The following is a 17776-nucleotide window of genomic DNA, read 5'->3' as shown; positions in this document are numbered from 1 at the left end:
CCTTTTTAGGGAAAGTCATGGGGTCAGTCCTACCAACATATACTACTCAACAAAATGCAGAGTAAAGGCCATGCTGCTAAATGCTAGTAGTCTAAACAGGAAAATGTACTCATTGCAAGCATTTGTAACCCTGACAGATTTGTGCACTCACAGAAACCTGGCCCACAGCTGCAGGGAGCAACCCATTCTTAGCTTATCACTCATCCTATCACACAGCCAGACACCAAAATGTGGGCAGCAAAGCCAAAGGAGGTGGAGTATAAAGATATATTAGACAGACACACACCTCCATGCTAGTCAAACAGTCTGTCACACACAAGATACTCAAGTGCAGTAAATCAATGACAAGACCCCTATGCAAATTATGGGTAGCTACAGGCAAACATATCTGAATCAGGATGCCCATCCCACATATCCGGCCTTCTACAAATCTATCGAGATTCAACTTCAACCTTTACCCTGATCCCGGCTGACTTATATTACCCAACCACTGATTTGAAAACCAACCATGCCAGAACAGAAATGCACAGTGATTTCTCCATCTTATCAATGCTAAATCTATAGGTCAGCTACTTGATACCCCCACAAGATATGATATATATGTTGGACTTGGCAGTAACCAACATGATTAACCACTGCAGCACCTCTATGGTATCATCCTCCCTGGCAAGATCCGGAAAAGAAAATGGTCACGTTGGATATCACCATCTCTTCTGACCCACCTTTAGCCATGGTAAAATGAAAATGTCCCCAAGCTGAGCACAACCACCAGAGGGATGGTATAAACAGCTGAACAGCCCCCTACCCACTGGAGGCACAGGCACCAATGTCAAAATGTATAAATGTATACAAAAGTACTATACCAGCATATATATATATATATATATATATATATATATATATATATATATATATATATATATATATTTATTTACAGATGCATGGAATCAGGAAGAACTGAGAGGACAACATCATCATCCACATGGGAGATTAAACCAGTCTGCAAATGTTTGCAATAAAGGAACTATGTAACAAAAGGATGACATTGCTATCCAGGACTGAAAAGGAAGAGGTGCTCAATTGGAAGTAATCATCCCTAGCCTGAACAAACAAATAAGAGCACCACTGAAATCCACTAAAGGCATCTCCAAGTCCAAATTGCCAACATCTAAGACAGACAATCATAAGGCCTTCCTCACATATGTCTGCATTCACAAAGTAAGCTCCCAGATCTGTGCAGAACTGTTGGTCAAGGACACCGCATACACAAATGCTGTATATATAGCCAATCTACTGGCTGACAGATTCAGCGGGAGTGTCTCTCCTCTACACCCCCATCAGGAAAGCAGGACATCTCCAGTACCTCACCAATCAACCTTTATCACTAGGGAACAAGGCATCACTGGCCTCTCAAAGCCAAGAAGACAGCCTCCATGGGACCTGAATACATCCCAGCCTGCAACCTACATGAACACAGGCATGAACTGGCAGCATCAGTATGCACCCTACACAACCAAAGCCTGAGTACTGGCCTTGTCACAGCCAAGTGGTGGACAGCCATTGTCAGCCCTGTACAGCAAGATAGAGTGTTCACAGATCCAGGAAATTAAAAACCCATCAGCCCAACTAGCCTGATTTGCAAGGCCATGCAATGGATCATTGCCTCATTAACAGGGACATTGGCAAACTCCAACTACTTGACTTCACACAGCCTGCCTTTCTTCAGGGGAGGTATGTCAGTCAACTCTGGATGACATCCCTGAGACAGCCAACAAAGGCATGGATGACGGAAAGATGGTGCACTCCCAGCCACCTTAACTTAGCCAAAGCCTTACAAACTATTCTCCACTTAGCCATAGTACATGAACCCTGTCAATTAGGCAGCATTCCATATGTTACCAGATGGGTAGCAAACTGGTTCATTGATAGAACCCACACAATCATAATAGCAGTAGCCAACACAAGCAGTACATCCGTAATGAGTTGAATACCACAGGGATTGGTCTGGGGGACTCTGGTATATGGCGTTTACTTCCCTGAGGTGCAGGGCAAAAACACTGGCCTATAGCTGACCAACTTGCAGATGTCTGCAAGCTGGGAACAGTCATCAATATCCAAAAAGATGTGGATGTCCCACAAAAGGGTCTCACCCAAAAAAAATATTGCTGCCAAACACATGGCCTCAAGCTGAATGCCTGCAGATGCATCATCATCCCTGTTGGGGAGACTGACGTCCACGAATATTATAACATTAACAACAATGTCTGACATACACAATCAATACTGAGGCATTTGGCCACCCAGGTTGATAGCAACCAGAAATCTATGCACCATGTCACTTCCATTGTACAGAAAGCTTCATAGATGGGCCAACTCAAAAGTAAGGGTATCTCATCTAGGGACAAAGTGGTCATAAGATCCATGTATTCTAAGCTTATAAGGCCAATTATTTTATACATTTCCCATTTCTACATGTACCTCACAAAGTACATGCAGCAGCTGGAGAGACCACAGAGGTTCCTCATCAGGATATTCCAGAACCCCAAACACCTACTCTACACAGATAGGCTAACAGCACTGTCCCTCTACTCAATTTCTGACTCCTCAGAGGTGACATATGTCTGGCATACAAAGCAATCCAGACCCTGCCATGATGGGACTGTTGCACATCTGGAAGGCAAGCCCTACTTGAACAACCTGTAGGTGCACCATCAACCTGGTCTGTGATGCCAATAGGGCTTGTTGGTGTGACAGATAAGTGTCCCATTGACTCCCACATCTGTGGACTACACTTTCTGTCCACATCAAGCTGAGTGCCTCAAACCTCTTGTGAAGTGTTCCCTGTATAAGTGAATGGGAAACAGAAAATAAAGTCCTGTGACTCCACCTGTGTCCCTGCTGGACAGGAGCTCTGGGTGCTGACATGTCTTAACATGGGCTACAATCTTGTCTGTGAGGGTTATAAGAGCTTCAGGCCCAATAGCCTAGTAACCTCATATCAACCTATCAGCCTATAAACAAATGTCTGTCAGTGGTTCGCCACATTACTCTGTACTGCTCTGCCACTGACATAGCTGGAAATCACAGTGCTATGTGGAATATACCACACATATACTGGGCATCTCTGCTCAGCAGAATACACTCTGTACCCACACCAGGATATGGATTATCAGTTCAGAAGAATACCACACAAGCAGGAGATTCCCAGCCAGTATATCACTGAGGTGATGGACTGTTTACACAGCTTCATCAGCCAATCAGCTGAAGCCACACCTCACAACTGGCCAGATTGGGCAAGAATGTTTATAGTTTTGCTCACAAATTTGGTCTGTGCATCATACATCTTGTATTTCCCAGGTACATCACTGTAATGATCTGAGGATATCTGTCAATAAGTAATGACACAATATATTTCGGTGTCAGATGACTTATATGTCAAAAGATGTTTGTTGAAATAAACCCTGTTACTCTAGCATCTTTCTACATTAATAAGAGCAATATTTACAGTATCTCCCAATGTTTGGGCCTTGACCTCCCATTTTGGCAGGCTATATCCAGGTTTCTTGCACTAACAGGATGACAGGTATGGCTGTAGCACACAAAACACCAGACTGGAGTACAACTATCCCTGGAATGAAGTCCCACTTTTACGATAGAAGGTCATATTGGGCATATTCATACACTTAGAGAATTACAACGCATGTCTAAACCCACATTGGAGTATATAACTGTATTGTGCATAGATGTTTTTGCATACAGACAGCTATGTACACATTAACTGTCTCTACCCACACCTGTCAGACAGGGGTACCCTCAGTTAGCTGTAGGTGGCCCATATGTGATATATCTGCATCTGTTTCGTGTGATACACAGACATACATATGGGCAACATAGAATAATATTTCAAGCATACACACACATAGACATGGGGAAGAGAGAGACAGACAGTGATAGAGAGAGAGAGAGAGAGCGACAGACACATAGAGAGTGAATCATAGACAGGGATACCCTGAAAGGCATAGACTGATGTTCTACTGCAGAGAGTTGCATACCAGGTGTAACCAATAGCATTTGCCAACATGAAGATGACCCTCATTGTGTAATAGTACTGAGGTAGGGGGTTGTAATATCACATCACCCACCTTTGTGTGCATGTATGTTTGTAGGTTAAAGCATTATGAGGCCTTACCCCCTCACTACACATACAAAGGCCCGACTTTGGAAGACCTGCTGATGTCATTAACCTTAGAAGTAACTTTGGGCATGTGTCAACCCTATAAGCTCTGTGGCATGTGCAATAACTGTGGTAACACTATAGTACAGATAACTAGATAGGTAGGGGTTCTAACCTCAGTCCTGCCAAATGTAAGTGTGTGTGTTTGTAGGTTAAAGACTTTTAGGCCTTTCCCACCCAGTACATTGCCCATTTCCCTACTTTACAAAGGCTGCTGGTATCATTCACCTTAGAAGTACCTTTAGACAGTTGTTAGCCCTATAAGCTCTGTGGCATGTGTGATAACTGTGTAACACTATAGTACAGCTAACTCAATAGGTAGGGGTTCTCACCTCAGTCCCGCCAAATGTAAGTGTGTGTGTGTGTGTGTGTGTGTGTGTGTGTGTGTGAGTTTCGAGGTTAAAGACTTTTAGCCCATTCCCACCTAGTACAATGCCCATTGCCCTACTTTACAAGGGCTGCTGATGTCATTCATCTTAGAAGTACTTTTGGAAATGTATCAACACTATAAGCTCTATGGTGCATGTGATAATTGTGTAATGCTATAGTACACATAACTAGATGGGTAGGTGTTCTAACCTCAGTCCTGCCAAATGTAAGTGTGTGTGTGTGTGTGTGTGTGTGTGTGTGTGTGTGTGTGTGTGTGTGTGTGTGTGTGTGTGTGTGTGTGTGTGTGTGTGTGTGTGTGTGTGTGTGTGTGTGTGTGTGTGTGTGTGTGTGTGTGTGTGTGTGTGTGTGTGTGTGCTTGCAGGTTAAATATTTTTAGGCCATTCCCACCCAGTACACTGCCCATTGCCCTACTTTAGAAGGTCTGCTGATATAATTCACCTTAGAAGTACCTTTGGATAGCCCTCATCCCTATAAGCTCTGTGGTGCGTGCAATAACTATGTAACATTTTAATACAAATAACTAAATAAGAAGGGGTTCTAAACTCAGTTCCAGCATATGTGTGTGTTAGTACACTGCCTATTACCTTACTTTACAAGGCTGCTATTGTCATTCACCTTAGAAATAACTTTAGACAGTCCTCAGCCCTATAAGCTTTGCGGCATGTGCAATAGCTATGTAACAGTATAATACAAATAACTAAATAAGCAGGGATTTTAATCTCAGTTCTGCCATATGTGTCTGTGTAAGTGTGTTTGTTTTTAGGTTAAAGTATTTTGAGGCCTTTCCCACCAAGTACACTTCCCATTGCCCTACTTTACAAGGGCTGCTGATGTCATTCACCTGAAAAGTACCTTTGGATAGCCCTCAGCATTATAAGATCTGTGGCATGTGCAATAACTGCATAACACTATAGTACAAATAACTAGATAAGTAGGGGTTCTAAACTCAAAACTGGCAACTGTGTTTTGTGTGTGTGTGTGTGTGTGTGTGTGTGTGTGTGTGTGTGTGTGTGTGTGTGTGTGTGTGTGTGTGTGTGTGTGTGTGTGTGTGTGTGTGTGTGTGTGTGTGTGTGTGTGTGTGTGTGTGTGTGTGTGAGAGAGAGAACCATATCCTACATGTATGGGTGAGAACCATATCCTCTGGGAGGGGGATATACCATTTTCGAGGTGTGTTAAACCCAGCAATCTTCCCATTGCCCTACTTTACAAGAGACACTGATGTCATTCACCTTAGAGGTACCTTTGGACAGCTGTTAGCCCTATAAGCTTCATGGCACATGCAGTAACTGTGTAACACTGTAGTACAAATAACTAAATAGGTAGGGGTTCTAATCTCAGTCCTGCCAAATGTAAGTGTGTGTGAACCATATTTCTGGTGGTGTGTGTTATACCATTTTGAGGTGTATTCTACCCAGTGCACTTCACATTGCCCTACTCTACAAGGCCCACTGATGTCATGCACCTTAGAAGTACCTGTATACACTCTTCAGCCCTATAAGCTCAGTGCCACATGCAATAACTGTGTAATACTATAGTATAAATAATTAGATAGGTTGGGTTCTAATTCCAATACAGGAAACTATAGTACTGTGTGTGTTTGTGTGTGAAGCATATCCCATGTGTGTGTTGGTTATACCATTTTAAGGCCTGTTGACCCCCTCCCCATGGTCTTAATTTCAGGATGCAGTTAATGGTATCTGCCTTACATACACCGTGTTAAACTATGCAGGCCATACCAGTCATCTGTACAGATATATATGGAATATCCAGCTGTTTTCTACCTATATGGGGTCCATGTCCACTAACAATGGACATTTATGAGTAATCATTGCAAAATATATCACAGTTACCATAGTGACAGACATGTCAGCATCAGATGTCATACCTGTCTGAAACATCATGCTGATACAAAGTCTGTTACTCTATCAATTGTCCAGGTATGTAAGAGAAATATATGAGACCAGTTGCTATGTTGGGTGTTTTATCCCACCAACCAGGAGTTGGGAGGGTGGCCTAATGGTTAAGGTGTTTGCCTTACAAACACAAGGTACAGGGTTTGAGTCTCACAAGGGATAATTGGCTAGGCTTAAAATGACTCGCAAGGGTAGTTAGCCTAGTACTAATCTATGAACCTATGAACCATCCATGAAGGCATTTCCAAGATTAGTTGTTCTAAGTGGTAGTCAGTTATGTCCCTAGCATATAATCTTGGTAATGCATGTGATGTGTACAAAGCACTATTGTACATACAAATGGATACGTAAGGTTAGTAATCTATTGATGACTGTGTATGTGTTACTGTATCCATATCCCCTGTGGCTGTCTTTACTGAGTGTATACAATGGTTATACCATCTTGTGTGCCTTTTCCACCCTGTTAACTCCCCCATTGCCAACCTAGTTGCAGCCCCTACAGTTGTTATCCACCTTAGAAGCACAGCTTCACAGTTTCTAACACAAAAGCACTGTGGTTCATGCAATCATCACACCACTGTGTATTGTACATAGCTAGATGAGTCATCTAATATGAGGAATCGACTCTATGTGCATGTGTGCTTCAATGCATGTCCACATGCAGCAGTGTGTGTGTGTGTGTGTGTGTGTGTGTGTGTGTGTGTGTGTGTGTGTGTGTGTGTGTGTGTGTGTTTGTGTATGTGTGTGTGTATGTATTATAAGTGCATCTACCATGTTGAGGGCCTCTGAACCCACCATTGGCAATCCTAGCAGCCCCTGCAATTGTCCTCCACTTGAATAATAGTGGCAGACACTGCAATACTACATTACCTCTGTGGTATTTACTTTATATATCTAGCAGTATCATTTGTAAAACTGGGCAGGTAGTGGTTCAGCTATCAGCAGGTCATGAATGTGTGTGTATGTGTGTTTGTGTGTGTAAGTGTGTGTGTGTGTGTGTGTGTGTGTGTGTGTGTGTGTGTGTGTGTGTGTGTGTGTGTGTGTGTGTGTGTGTGTGTGTGTGTGTGCGTATGTGTGTACCAGCATACCTCTCAACCACTCACAGAACGACATTTGATTAAAGCCATATGGGAAGCTGGGGCAAACAGCAAACACTGAGCACACCCATCACATATTGCTGTGGCACACATGGGAAATAAATAGCAGAACAGGTCATGCAATTGAATGCACCTTCCAAAAGGTTACTGTTGTTACATGGCGATATCTGTCATTAATCTACAATGTCAGTCTATCATGATTTTGCCAGAAGTTGGCTAGAAAACCACAGGTTTATGGCAGATGCAAAGAAATTATGTGTCAAACATCAGGACAATCTGCACACATAAGCAGAGGTTAGAGGTATGGCCACCATCTGTACCAGTACCTCCCAAGCTCTTAGAGCAAGAAATGTTAACAAAGCCATAAATAATGGGGTAACAAAGGCCACATAATAGGGAACCCTGTCAAATATTGTTCCTGCAAACATATAAAGGTGATAGAATAACAGGTTTTGCATTAGCATAGATGGTTTGAAAGGTATAATGTCTGTAAATCATAATGCCTGCCATTATGTTTTGACATCAACCTGCAATGATGTGGCAACGATTTGCCAGAAAAACACAGATGTATGAGAAAATGGACCAAAAATATGAGGCATGAATCAGGACATTCTGTGTAAACTGCTCAGTTGAGAGGTTTGGAAAGGTGTAACCTGTGACAACAACTGAAACAGTTAAAAGCGGTCCCAAGACTATAGGATAAGAACCATGTAATAGAGTTCTGTACTGATTGTATAGAGCAGTGATTGCACATCAGAAGCACCTTAATGTCATGAAAAATACTGTAAGCTAAGGTAATGTCACATAAAAAGGTGTCATACTAGCAAACCAGAGGATGCCCTGTGTGTTGCACTTGCTGTAGGCATGCTATGAGCTGCCGACTGTCACATTACTACAAGTTGTGTCCCAATTGATAATGTCACACACTTTGTGTGCTGCCTATGTGTGTGCAATATGTAGACATGTGAAGGCCTTGAGAATACCTGTTGCCCACAAGACAGGTGGAACTGTTGGGGTTAAAGTGATGGCTAGGCCTGTGAGAGATCTAGTTCCAGTACTCAAGTAACCTCCTCTATATGTATGGGTCTGTGGTACTACAGTACACCAAGGTGACATGTATGAAGCCTAGCTGGCTGTATCAAGAGGTATGTATGCAAGGTCACAATGTCCTACACCAGTGTCCCTCACACACTGTTGCATGCATACATACCTGGTAAACATGTGCATATACAGCTGTGCCTTGGCTATTAAAAGGTCATTGTATTTCCACTCTGACATACTCCTCATTTGGTAATGTCAGCAGGCCCATAGCCTGCAGACACACAGACACAGACACAGAGACACATGGAACACAAATAGAATACAGCATGTCAGACTACATTTAGTCAGTCATACTAACAGAAATAATGCATTGTGGCTAAAAAGGTACTTACATTTTGATGTGTACCCATAGCAATTGCCAGCAGACAGCACCTTATACTGCATTACATTACTACACTGTATTATATTCACCCTGTGCATCAGACCCATATTAGCATGTCTGCATTGATGGTATGGATAGCAGAGATGTGGCACAGGTATCACATGCAAAGGGTGTGGTGTGGGTTTGCCAGAGGCCTAGGCTGGGCCATACAGTTGACATTATGTGTGTGTGTTTGGAGGGATCTTGTCTAACTGGGCCATGCAGAGTGCTGTGTGTGTCTGATGGTGACCTGCCTGTGATAGAGATATGTGAGTGCTTGTATGCACACAGTCAAGTCATGTAGTTGTCCTACACAGAGGTATATTGCACAGCTGTGGACCGTACATGGCAGGATGTACAGTTCACCATCTCCGGCCACAGACATGCAAACTGGTTCTGCCAGGAGTCTCACTGGCACCACCAGGCCCAAGGCCAGATGCAGTACTACTCCCCGATGGTGACTGCTGTCTGCTGGATCTGTGTCCCTGACAGGACCGGCCAGGACCATGTGCCCATGGCCTGCTCCATTGTGGTGTTGACAGCACTCTCCCTTTGGTAGTGCTGGTGGCACTGCCACTACAAGAGTGTGAATCCACACAGCCCCATGGACTCTCAGCTGATCTTGTTGCTGACCTACATCCATGTGGCTGATGCCCTACTCCCACCACATGCTCCAGCACAGAGATTGCATGGTTGAGGATTGACAGTGTCTCACCCCACCATCTACCCATGACATTAGCATAATAACGTATGGCATCACCAAGGTCATGGATGTCATCCCGCATGGCAGGAAGTGCTGCATTCATGACCCTAAGCATCTGTCTGGTGTTGCATTCAGAATGTGCCTGTGTCTCCATGATTGACGTAAACATGTGTCTGGTGACACCTGCTGTGACACTTGTGACAAGGGCTTGATGGGCAGCAGTCCTCCTTCTAGCACCCCATCCATCCACCTGTGTGGGACCTCGCCTGCTCTTTGGCTATGGCTAGTGTGTCTACACTCACACTTGCCATAGTCACCACACTAGCCTGTTCCATGCCACCACCCTCCAACTGTCCATTATCTGTGGCTGCTGGGGACCGGGTATGTGTGGGAATACTGACTTTGTGCAGGGACATTGTGGGTGAAAGTGGGATACCAACCTATGGCACAGATTCAGCACCCAACAACCCTACCTGTGCCTCACTATGACCGGCATCATCATCAGATTCCACAGAGACAGTGACATCAGGTTATGAGTGAGAGGGACACCAACCCTTGTGAAGGGAAGACAACATATGTAAATTAATACCTACACTATAAGGTTTGCTGATACGCACACACACACACACACACACACACACACACACACACACACACACACACACACACATGCACACACACTCACACACAGACACATACAGGTGAGGTGGCACAAAGGCATTATACATATCACACAATATCTGAATGATGACATGCATGACACACAATCAGACCACAGCATACACACTCTGGACAGACCCTCAGCAACATGCAGTGCAGCTATGTCCACTTAATGTTGCTACTAATATAAATCTCTGAGATACATGAGAAGTAGTAGTAGGTGATGGACCTTCACCTAACACACACTACACCCATGTACACATTATTGATGTACACCTGTATAGCATAGTGGCAATACCTACAGAAATGTTACAGCTCCTGCAAATAGACTTCTGTGATGACCACTGTGATGCACTGCAGTTAACCCTACCAAAAGTGAACACACACATATTGCAATGTGGCTAAGAGTAACAGTTGTGTGCAAGGAAAAATGCATGCCCTTAACATGCCTAGGGTATTGGTGAGCCACAACAATACATTTCCATACTCACTGGCTTTGGGCTGTTCTTCCCCATCCAGATCAGGGGTTCCTATGTAGTTGTGGGGAAGAGGTATTGTCAGCAGACACACATGTGGCATTGGTACAGGATAAATGATGCATTTCTGCATATGTACAGTACAAGCTCTGATACTACACAATTTACTGTCATTCACTACAGATGCGCGCTTGTGTGCATTACAAATTCCCACCCACAAATGCAGTTTGACCTGACATATGCATCTAGATACTCTATGGATGTCAGTATGAATGATACAGTATTGATTTGATGCCCACTGGGGCCTTACCTGGATGATCCTCACCTGTTGTCTGGGTGCCACCCATCTCCACGACATGGGTGTATATGATTTCCTGGGGTGCGGTGGCTGCCCCAAGGTTGGCGAGGAACTCCTCTGTTGCTGTCAGTGAGGCCTGCTTAGGAGGACCCCCACCTGTAGCTGTCCAGTCCCTGGCTACAGCAGCAGCTCTTTGCCGGACATCATGTATAAGGTCAGTTACCCTGTGCCTGACCTGTTCATAGGTTCTCCCATGCTGACCCACATTGTTTACATTGGTGACTACTTTGGTCCACAGGGCAGTCCACTCTTGCAGCTGCTGTCTGCTCTGACTGAAGACGACTGTGTGATGCAGTCATAATGCGTCAATTATTGTTGCAGTCTCAGCATCTGAGCAGGATGGTTTTCGCTGACATGACATTCCACCTGAAAGACATGAACAGGAAAACACATCACAGGACCTCATACATTGGGAAACATTATTTACAGATCCTGTACATCCAGATTTGCTAGCAATATCCACCACTAACAACCACATTATAGCCCTGCCATCTATCAGCACAGTATGTGTGTAGGCAGTTTCACCATACTAGCATTACAGCATGCATTGCACTCCTGGTCATGATGTTGTCATGCTCCACCCAATGATGACCATTAATGTGCATAATCCTCCATTCATCATTCACATCAGACAGCACACACAGCAGCTGGTGACATCACAGAAGTTCCCTAACAGGGCATACCAAGCCATCAGACATCTACCGTACACTTAAGGACGATGAAACCAAGCCTCTACCCAGTTCCATACATAACCCTCAAGAGTTACCTCACTCTGGCATGCCAAGCAATCACACACTCAACATTGCTGGGACTGCTGCATGAGAGCAGGTCATGTAACACACACACACACACACACACACACACACACACACACACACACACACACACACACACACATACACACACACACAAATACACAGACAACCTCCCCTGGTGAGTGATCTGGACTGGCTTTGTTGACATCTTGGCTGTGTGTCACAGACAATCACCCTGCAGGGGAATGGGCACCCTGTCCACATCAGACAGAGTGGCTATCTACACCTTTGCAGGCATAACATGGTCAACTGGATGGTTAATGGCACATACACCCTTGGGATACCACCTGTGTCCCTGTTGGATAGGGACATCAGCTGCTGCCTTGCATACACATGGGCTAACATGTGGCCTAGGGATATGGCTGCTCAGGGCCCACAGCCTAGTAACCTGGTATGGTACATGGACTACCATAAGTGGCCTGTCTGCTGTGACAGACTATGCTGTGATGTGTCCACACACATATATGCCATCGACTGCAGGGTGTCCCCTATGGTCAGCATCATAGTACCATGTATTAAAGACTACATCCCAGAAATAGGTAAGTGCTCGTACAGGTGCATGTGGACATTCCAGGAACATCTGAGCTACACAATAACTGAGATCTGTACATATGTGTTCTAGGGTGACCACCTTATAGGTGTCTGACATCCTCAGCACTCAGATGTTTGTGTAATGTGTACATGTGCCTGAAAGATGTAGACCTCCCTGCCAGACAAATGTATATTTCCACACACCAGTTGAACAATACATGATGTTTATCTGCATAGTTTGGGGGTTGTGTCTGTGGCATGCCCGACCCCTGGGGGCACAGTGATGGTACCTGGGTATCTTCTACTGTTTCCATTCCCTTACATTGTATGGTCAGTATGTATGCACTGCTGCTGACCCAGTACCAGCATCCACCCACTAATACTACCTATAACTTGTTGTCCTTCTGCAGGGGTCACCAGGTATGGTAGCCATAGGTGTGAGGCAATCAGATACAGGTTTATAGTACACACTGACCTAGGCAGATTATGTCAGGAATGATCGAGACCTGGGCAATCTGTAAAATAACCCTGTATGACATTGTCAGACAGAGAGGGGCTCAATGACGGTACACAATGTGATATGCCATCTGTATCCACCAGTACGTACTGTCAGTGTGCCACCCCTGCACTGGCCCAAATATCAGGGAGCTTAAATACTTGTCATTACCCCCAGTGATGGATGTACACAATGGCAGGATGACAAGTACATGCACATTAATGTACAATTACCCTTCAGAACACACAGAGCTCACAGTCAGTGTGGGGATCATTTCTCCCTCTCTCTCCACATCCACAATAACACTGCGCACTGACACACCTATGAGGTTAACATGACAGCAGAGCAGTCAGTCCAAAGCATCTATGTCCAACCAGTACTTTGGGTCCCTGGCCAAGTATATGACACACAGACTTTGCTATTTGAGTTTTGAGTAACACACACACACACACACACACACACACACACACACACACACACACACACACACACACACACACACACACACACACACACACATACATTCACACACACACACACACACACACTCCTGTTAAAGTCTGGCACAGCATTACTCCATATGGGCCCTGCAGTCCAGACCTTAAGGTAGTTTGGACTGCCAAAATCTATCTCTTTAACAGCTACTGTAAGGCCCTTAACAAAGGGTGACAGATCCTACTGTGTGATGAACCTATTTGCAAAATGGTAAGTGTGACCAGACCAGGGGTATTGGAGTGAGCTATACAGTGTCACCACATGCCTATGCAAGTACACTAAGAGCTGTTGTAGTGCTATACAGACAAGACACAATGACAAGGTGTAATGGTATGTGATAATAGCTAATAAAGGATCAAGTGAATACTCTATCAGTGCAGTAACTACACAGTTTGGACTCATATGGGTACAAGTATGACAACATTGCTGGACAGTCTGCAATACATACAGGAAACATGTAAAGTACTAGGTGCATAGGTTCATAGGATGATACTAGGCTATTGTCCCAGATGTCCTCATAAGCCTAACTCAGATCTTTGCCCATGTCCCCTCAAAGTCAGCACCTGTTTCCCCTCTCTAGCTGGGACCCCGCTTGGGATCCCAGGGGTGTATTTTCTGTTTCTCATGCAGTCATCCATCTTATACTTAAAGAAGGCTAGGGAGGTACTTTGCAAGGCATGGAGAGGGTGTGTATTTTACAGACAGTGTATTGTGTGAGACACACATGTATCCTGCCAACAAGTACTATTCATGTAACAGACCAGGTGAGGGCCTTGCATGCAGGTTGCGTGAGTGGAGGTTGTCTTATGGATGTGCAGAAACTCCATCAAGGATGGATTAGGAATGGCCTTGTATGCCAGACACATGTCACCTATGATCAGTCTGTATGAGACTGAGTAGAACGACAGGGCTTTCAGCCTATCTGTATAGGATAGGTGTTACAGACCCTGGATTTTCCTGGTCAGGAACCTCAGTGGTCTCTGCAACTGCAGCATGTGGTTGGTAAGGTACACGCCAAATAAGCCATTGTACTCAGCAGTGGGTATGATAAGGGAGGAGTACAGGGATGCTCTGACCTCATGGTTCCTGGATGACATACCCTTATTTGTGAGGTGGGCCATGCAGACAAACTTCCGTATGATGGTGCCAATGCATTTGGAAACTGTCAGGTTGCTATCAACCTTGGTGTCCAAGTCATCTCACACCTGATTGCATGCTGAATACATTGTTATCACTGTCATAACTACTGTGGATTACATCTAACACAACAGGGATAATGATGTGCTCCCTGGCATTCAGTTTGAGGCAATGCTTCTAGCACTAGTCATTGATTTGGTTAAGGGCCTCTTGGAAAATGCTGACATCACTAGGGGAATGTAAGACAGTTGCCAGCTTGCAGTCATCTGTAAACATGGTCAACCACAGTCCACTGGTTTTGTCTTGCACCTCAGAACATTATATCCCAAACAGTAGAGTCCCCCAGACAGATCCTTGGAATAATCCACTCTTTAAGGGTCTACTACCAGAGGTGGCTTCCACTACTTTGACTGAGTGGGCACTATCATTGAGCCAGTTAGCTACCCATCTGGTAACATACAAGTCGATGCCTAGCTGTGTAGGCTTATGTATTTTGGCTAGGTGAAAGCAGGTAGTGTGCACCATCTTCCCCTTGTCCATGTGTTTGTTGAACACTTCAAATAAGTCAACCAGGTTTAACAGGCCTGATCCCTCTTTGACAATACCAAGCTATGTGAACTCCAGCCTTTTCAGGTTGCTGATGTCCCTGTTTATAAGGTCCTTGATAATGCCTTCACCGGTGTTGCAGATCAGGGTAGCTAGGCTGATGTGCATATGATTGGCTGTGTCAGTGGATGCTCCACCTTTGTGTAGAGAGATGACAGTGGTTGTCATCCATGCACATGGGATGACACTGGTGCTCAAGCTTTGGTTGACTACAGTGTGTAATGGAGCTGAGAGATCATGCCTGAGTTCATGTAGGATGCAGCCAGGGATGTTATCACGTCCCATGCAGACTTCAGTTTGTTGCCTTTAAGAGGGCATCATGTACCTGCTCCCTGGTGATGAGGGGAGGGGTGCAGGTGCTGTGCATGTCCTCCTATACTGATGGGGGGCAGGGGTGACATTTTCACTTAACCTGTCTGCAGCAGGTTGGCTATAGCTATGGCATGTGTTTATGTGGTGTTATTGACCACCAGTACAGAGTGGATTTGGTTGTTGCCTCTAAGATTGCAGACATATGTGAAGAAGGTCTTGTTACTGGCCTTGGTGGATGTGTCCAATCTGTACTCATAGTTAGCTTTACAGTAATTTACCTGTGACCTTATTTGATTGTTCAGACAAAGATGAGATTGCTTCCAATTTAGCACCTGCTCCTTCTTGGCCCTGTATGGCCAATGTTTCCATCTATTATGGGGTTTGTGTATTGCTGCTGTCTACCACAGAGGTTTACTCTACCTTGGGGGAGGTGAATTTTGCAAGTCAGTTATTGCTGAGTCCATACAACTATGCAGGTGCTCATATAGATGCTTGTTCTAGTCTTGGACACAACGTCATAAAACAGTTGAACACTTTTCCAATTTCAACCTGGTAATTATAATCAATCTAGTAATCATTTCTGTTTCAAGGCAATACAACAACCTGGAGCTATAGACATTTTTGTCTGTTTGATGCACTGAATCTAAGATTACACATTTGTAAAACAAGTACAGCTTATTTACCTGATGTTTTGCAACTCATGTATGTATGTTTGAGGTTTCCAGCTATACCTATTAATACATACATGTGCACAGGCAATACTTGATATACATTTCTGTTCTTTGTCAGTATGGCACATTGTGTTTACACTCTTGCAGCAAAGTCAAACCTCTCAACCTTTTAGAGCAAAACATCTGGACAAAGGCACATATAAATGGGGAGCAATGGGCTAAAAATAGTGACACTTTATAAATATTGCTGTACACACTTAAGACAGTTGATAGCACAGTAGGTTTTGCATTCACAGAAAAACTCTGAAGGATATGACATCTGACATTCAAATGTATGCTATTATGTTATGACTTCAGTCTTTACTGATTTGCCAGACATAACACAACTCTATGAGAAAATGACTACAAATATGAGGCAAACACGTGGTCAGTGTGCAAAACTCTGGACAGTTAAAAGGTATGAGCTCAGTATATAACATACAGTTCAACACACACTTTTGTGCCAGTTGTTTACTAAGCACATACCCTATATAGCTCTCTTACATTTGTAAGACAAGCATATGTATCATAGTAGTAGTAGTATTCACAAGTGACATATGAATATTTACAACATCCCAGGTAGCTGGCCTGGCAGTGTCACAGTCAGTATTGTACAACAGACACTCCAGTAGTAGTCATATGTGAGCTGACCTTTGCTGGGGTGACTCAAAGGCCAGAGCTGTGATCTATGTCACTGCAGACAGAACCAGAAGGGATGGCCATAGGTGCTGGACAGCAACATCAGTCCAGCAAGTTTTGTTGAGACCTATTGTTTAACTTATTTCCCATTATTGCAGCCTTCCTTCTGCATTCAATTGCATGCTTAATTGTTTGACATACCTGTAGTAGTGCTATAGTGTTTTCTCAGAGTAATTGAGATGTGAGTCTTTCTCTATTTGCAGTATTTGCATATAAAGGCTCACTCCTGTTTTGCATAAGCAGCAGCTTGCAGTTTGTAGGTAATGCTCATAAGCAGGTGATGGCTTCTGCACCAATTGGTATCTCCCACTTACTAATTGCATCCATAACAGCTGTGTTGTCTTTCCATTAGCCAACGGCATGGCAACACAGTGCTATAATTAAGTACTTGATGTGGGCCTTGCCCCTTTTCCTTGCCTGTGAGGAGGACATTATGAAGGAGTGGGAGCTACAGAATCACAGAGGGTAGGTGGAAATACCTCTTAGAACAAGAAATGTGGAGAGAGCACAGCAAAATTGGGAGAAAGTTTCAGAATTAGGGACAGATTGTAAGTATTGCTGTTATGTAGTTAGAAAATTGCTAGATTAACAGGGTTTGTCTGGACATGCATTTTCTGCGTGATTTGAAGTCTGACAGCAATATGTATAGGCACACCTCTCAATTGTACAGATTTTCACATAA

This window comes from Protopterus annectens, chromosome 5.part0 (genome assembly GCF_019279795.1).
Source record: "Protopterus annectens isolate FY-2018-M chromosome 5.part0, PAN1.0, whole genome shotgun sequence".
NCBI lineage: Eukaryota > Metazoa > Chordata > Ceratodontiformes > Protopteridae > Protopterus > Protopterus annectens.
Note: the sequence above shows the minus strand (reverse complement) of the source record.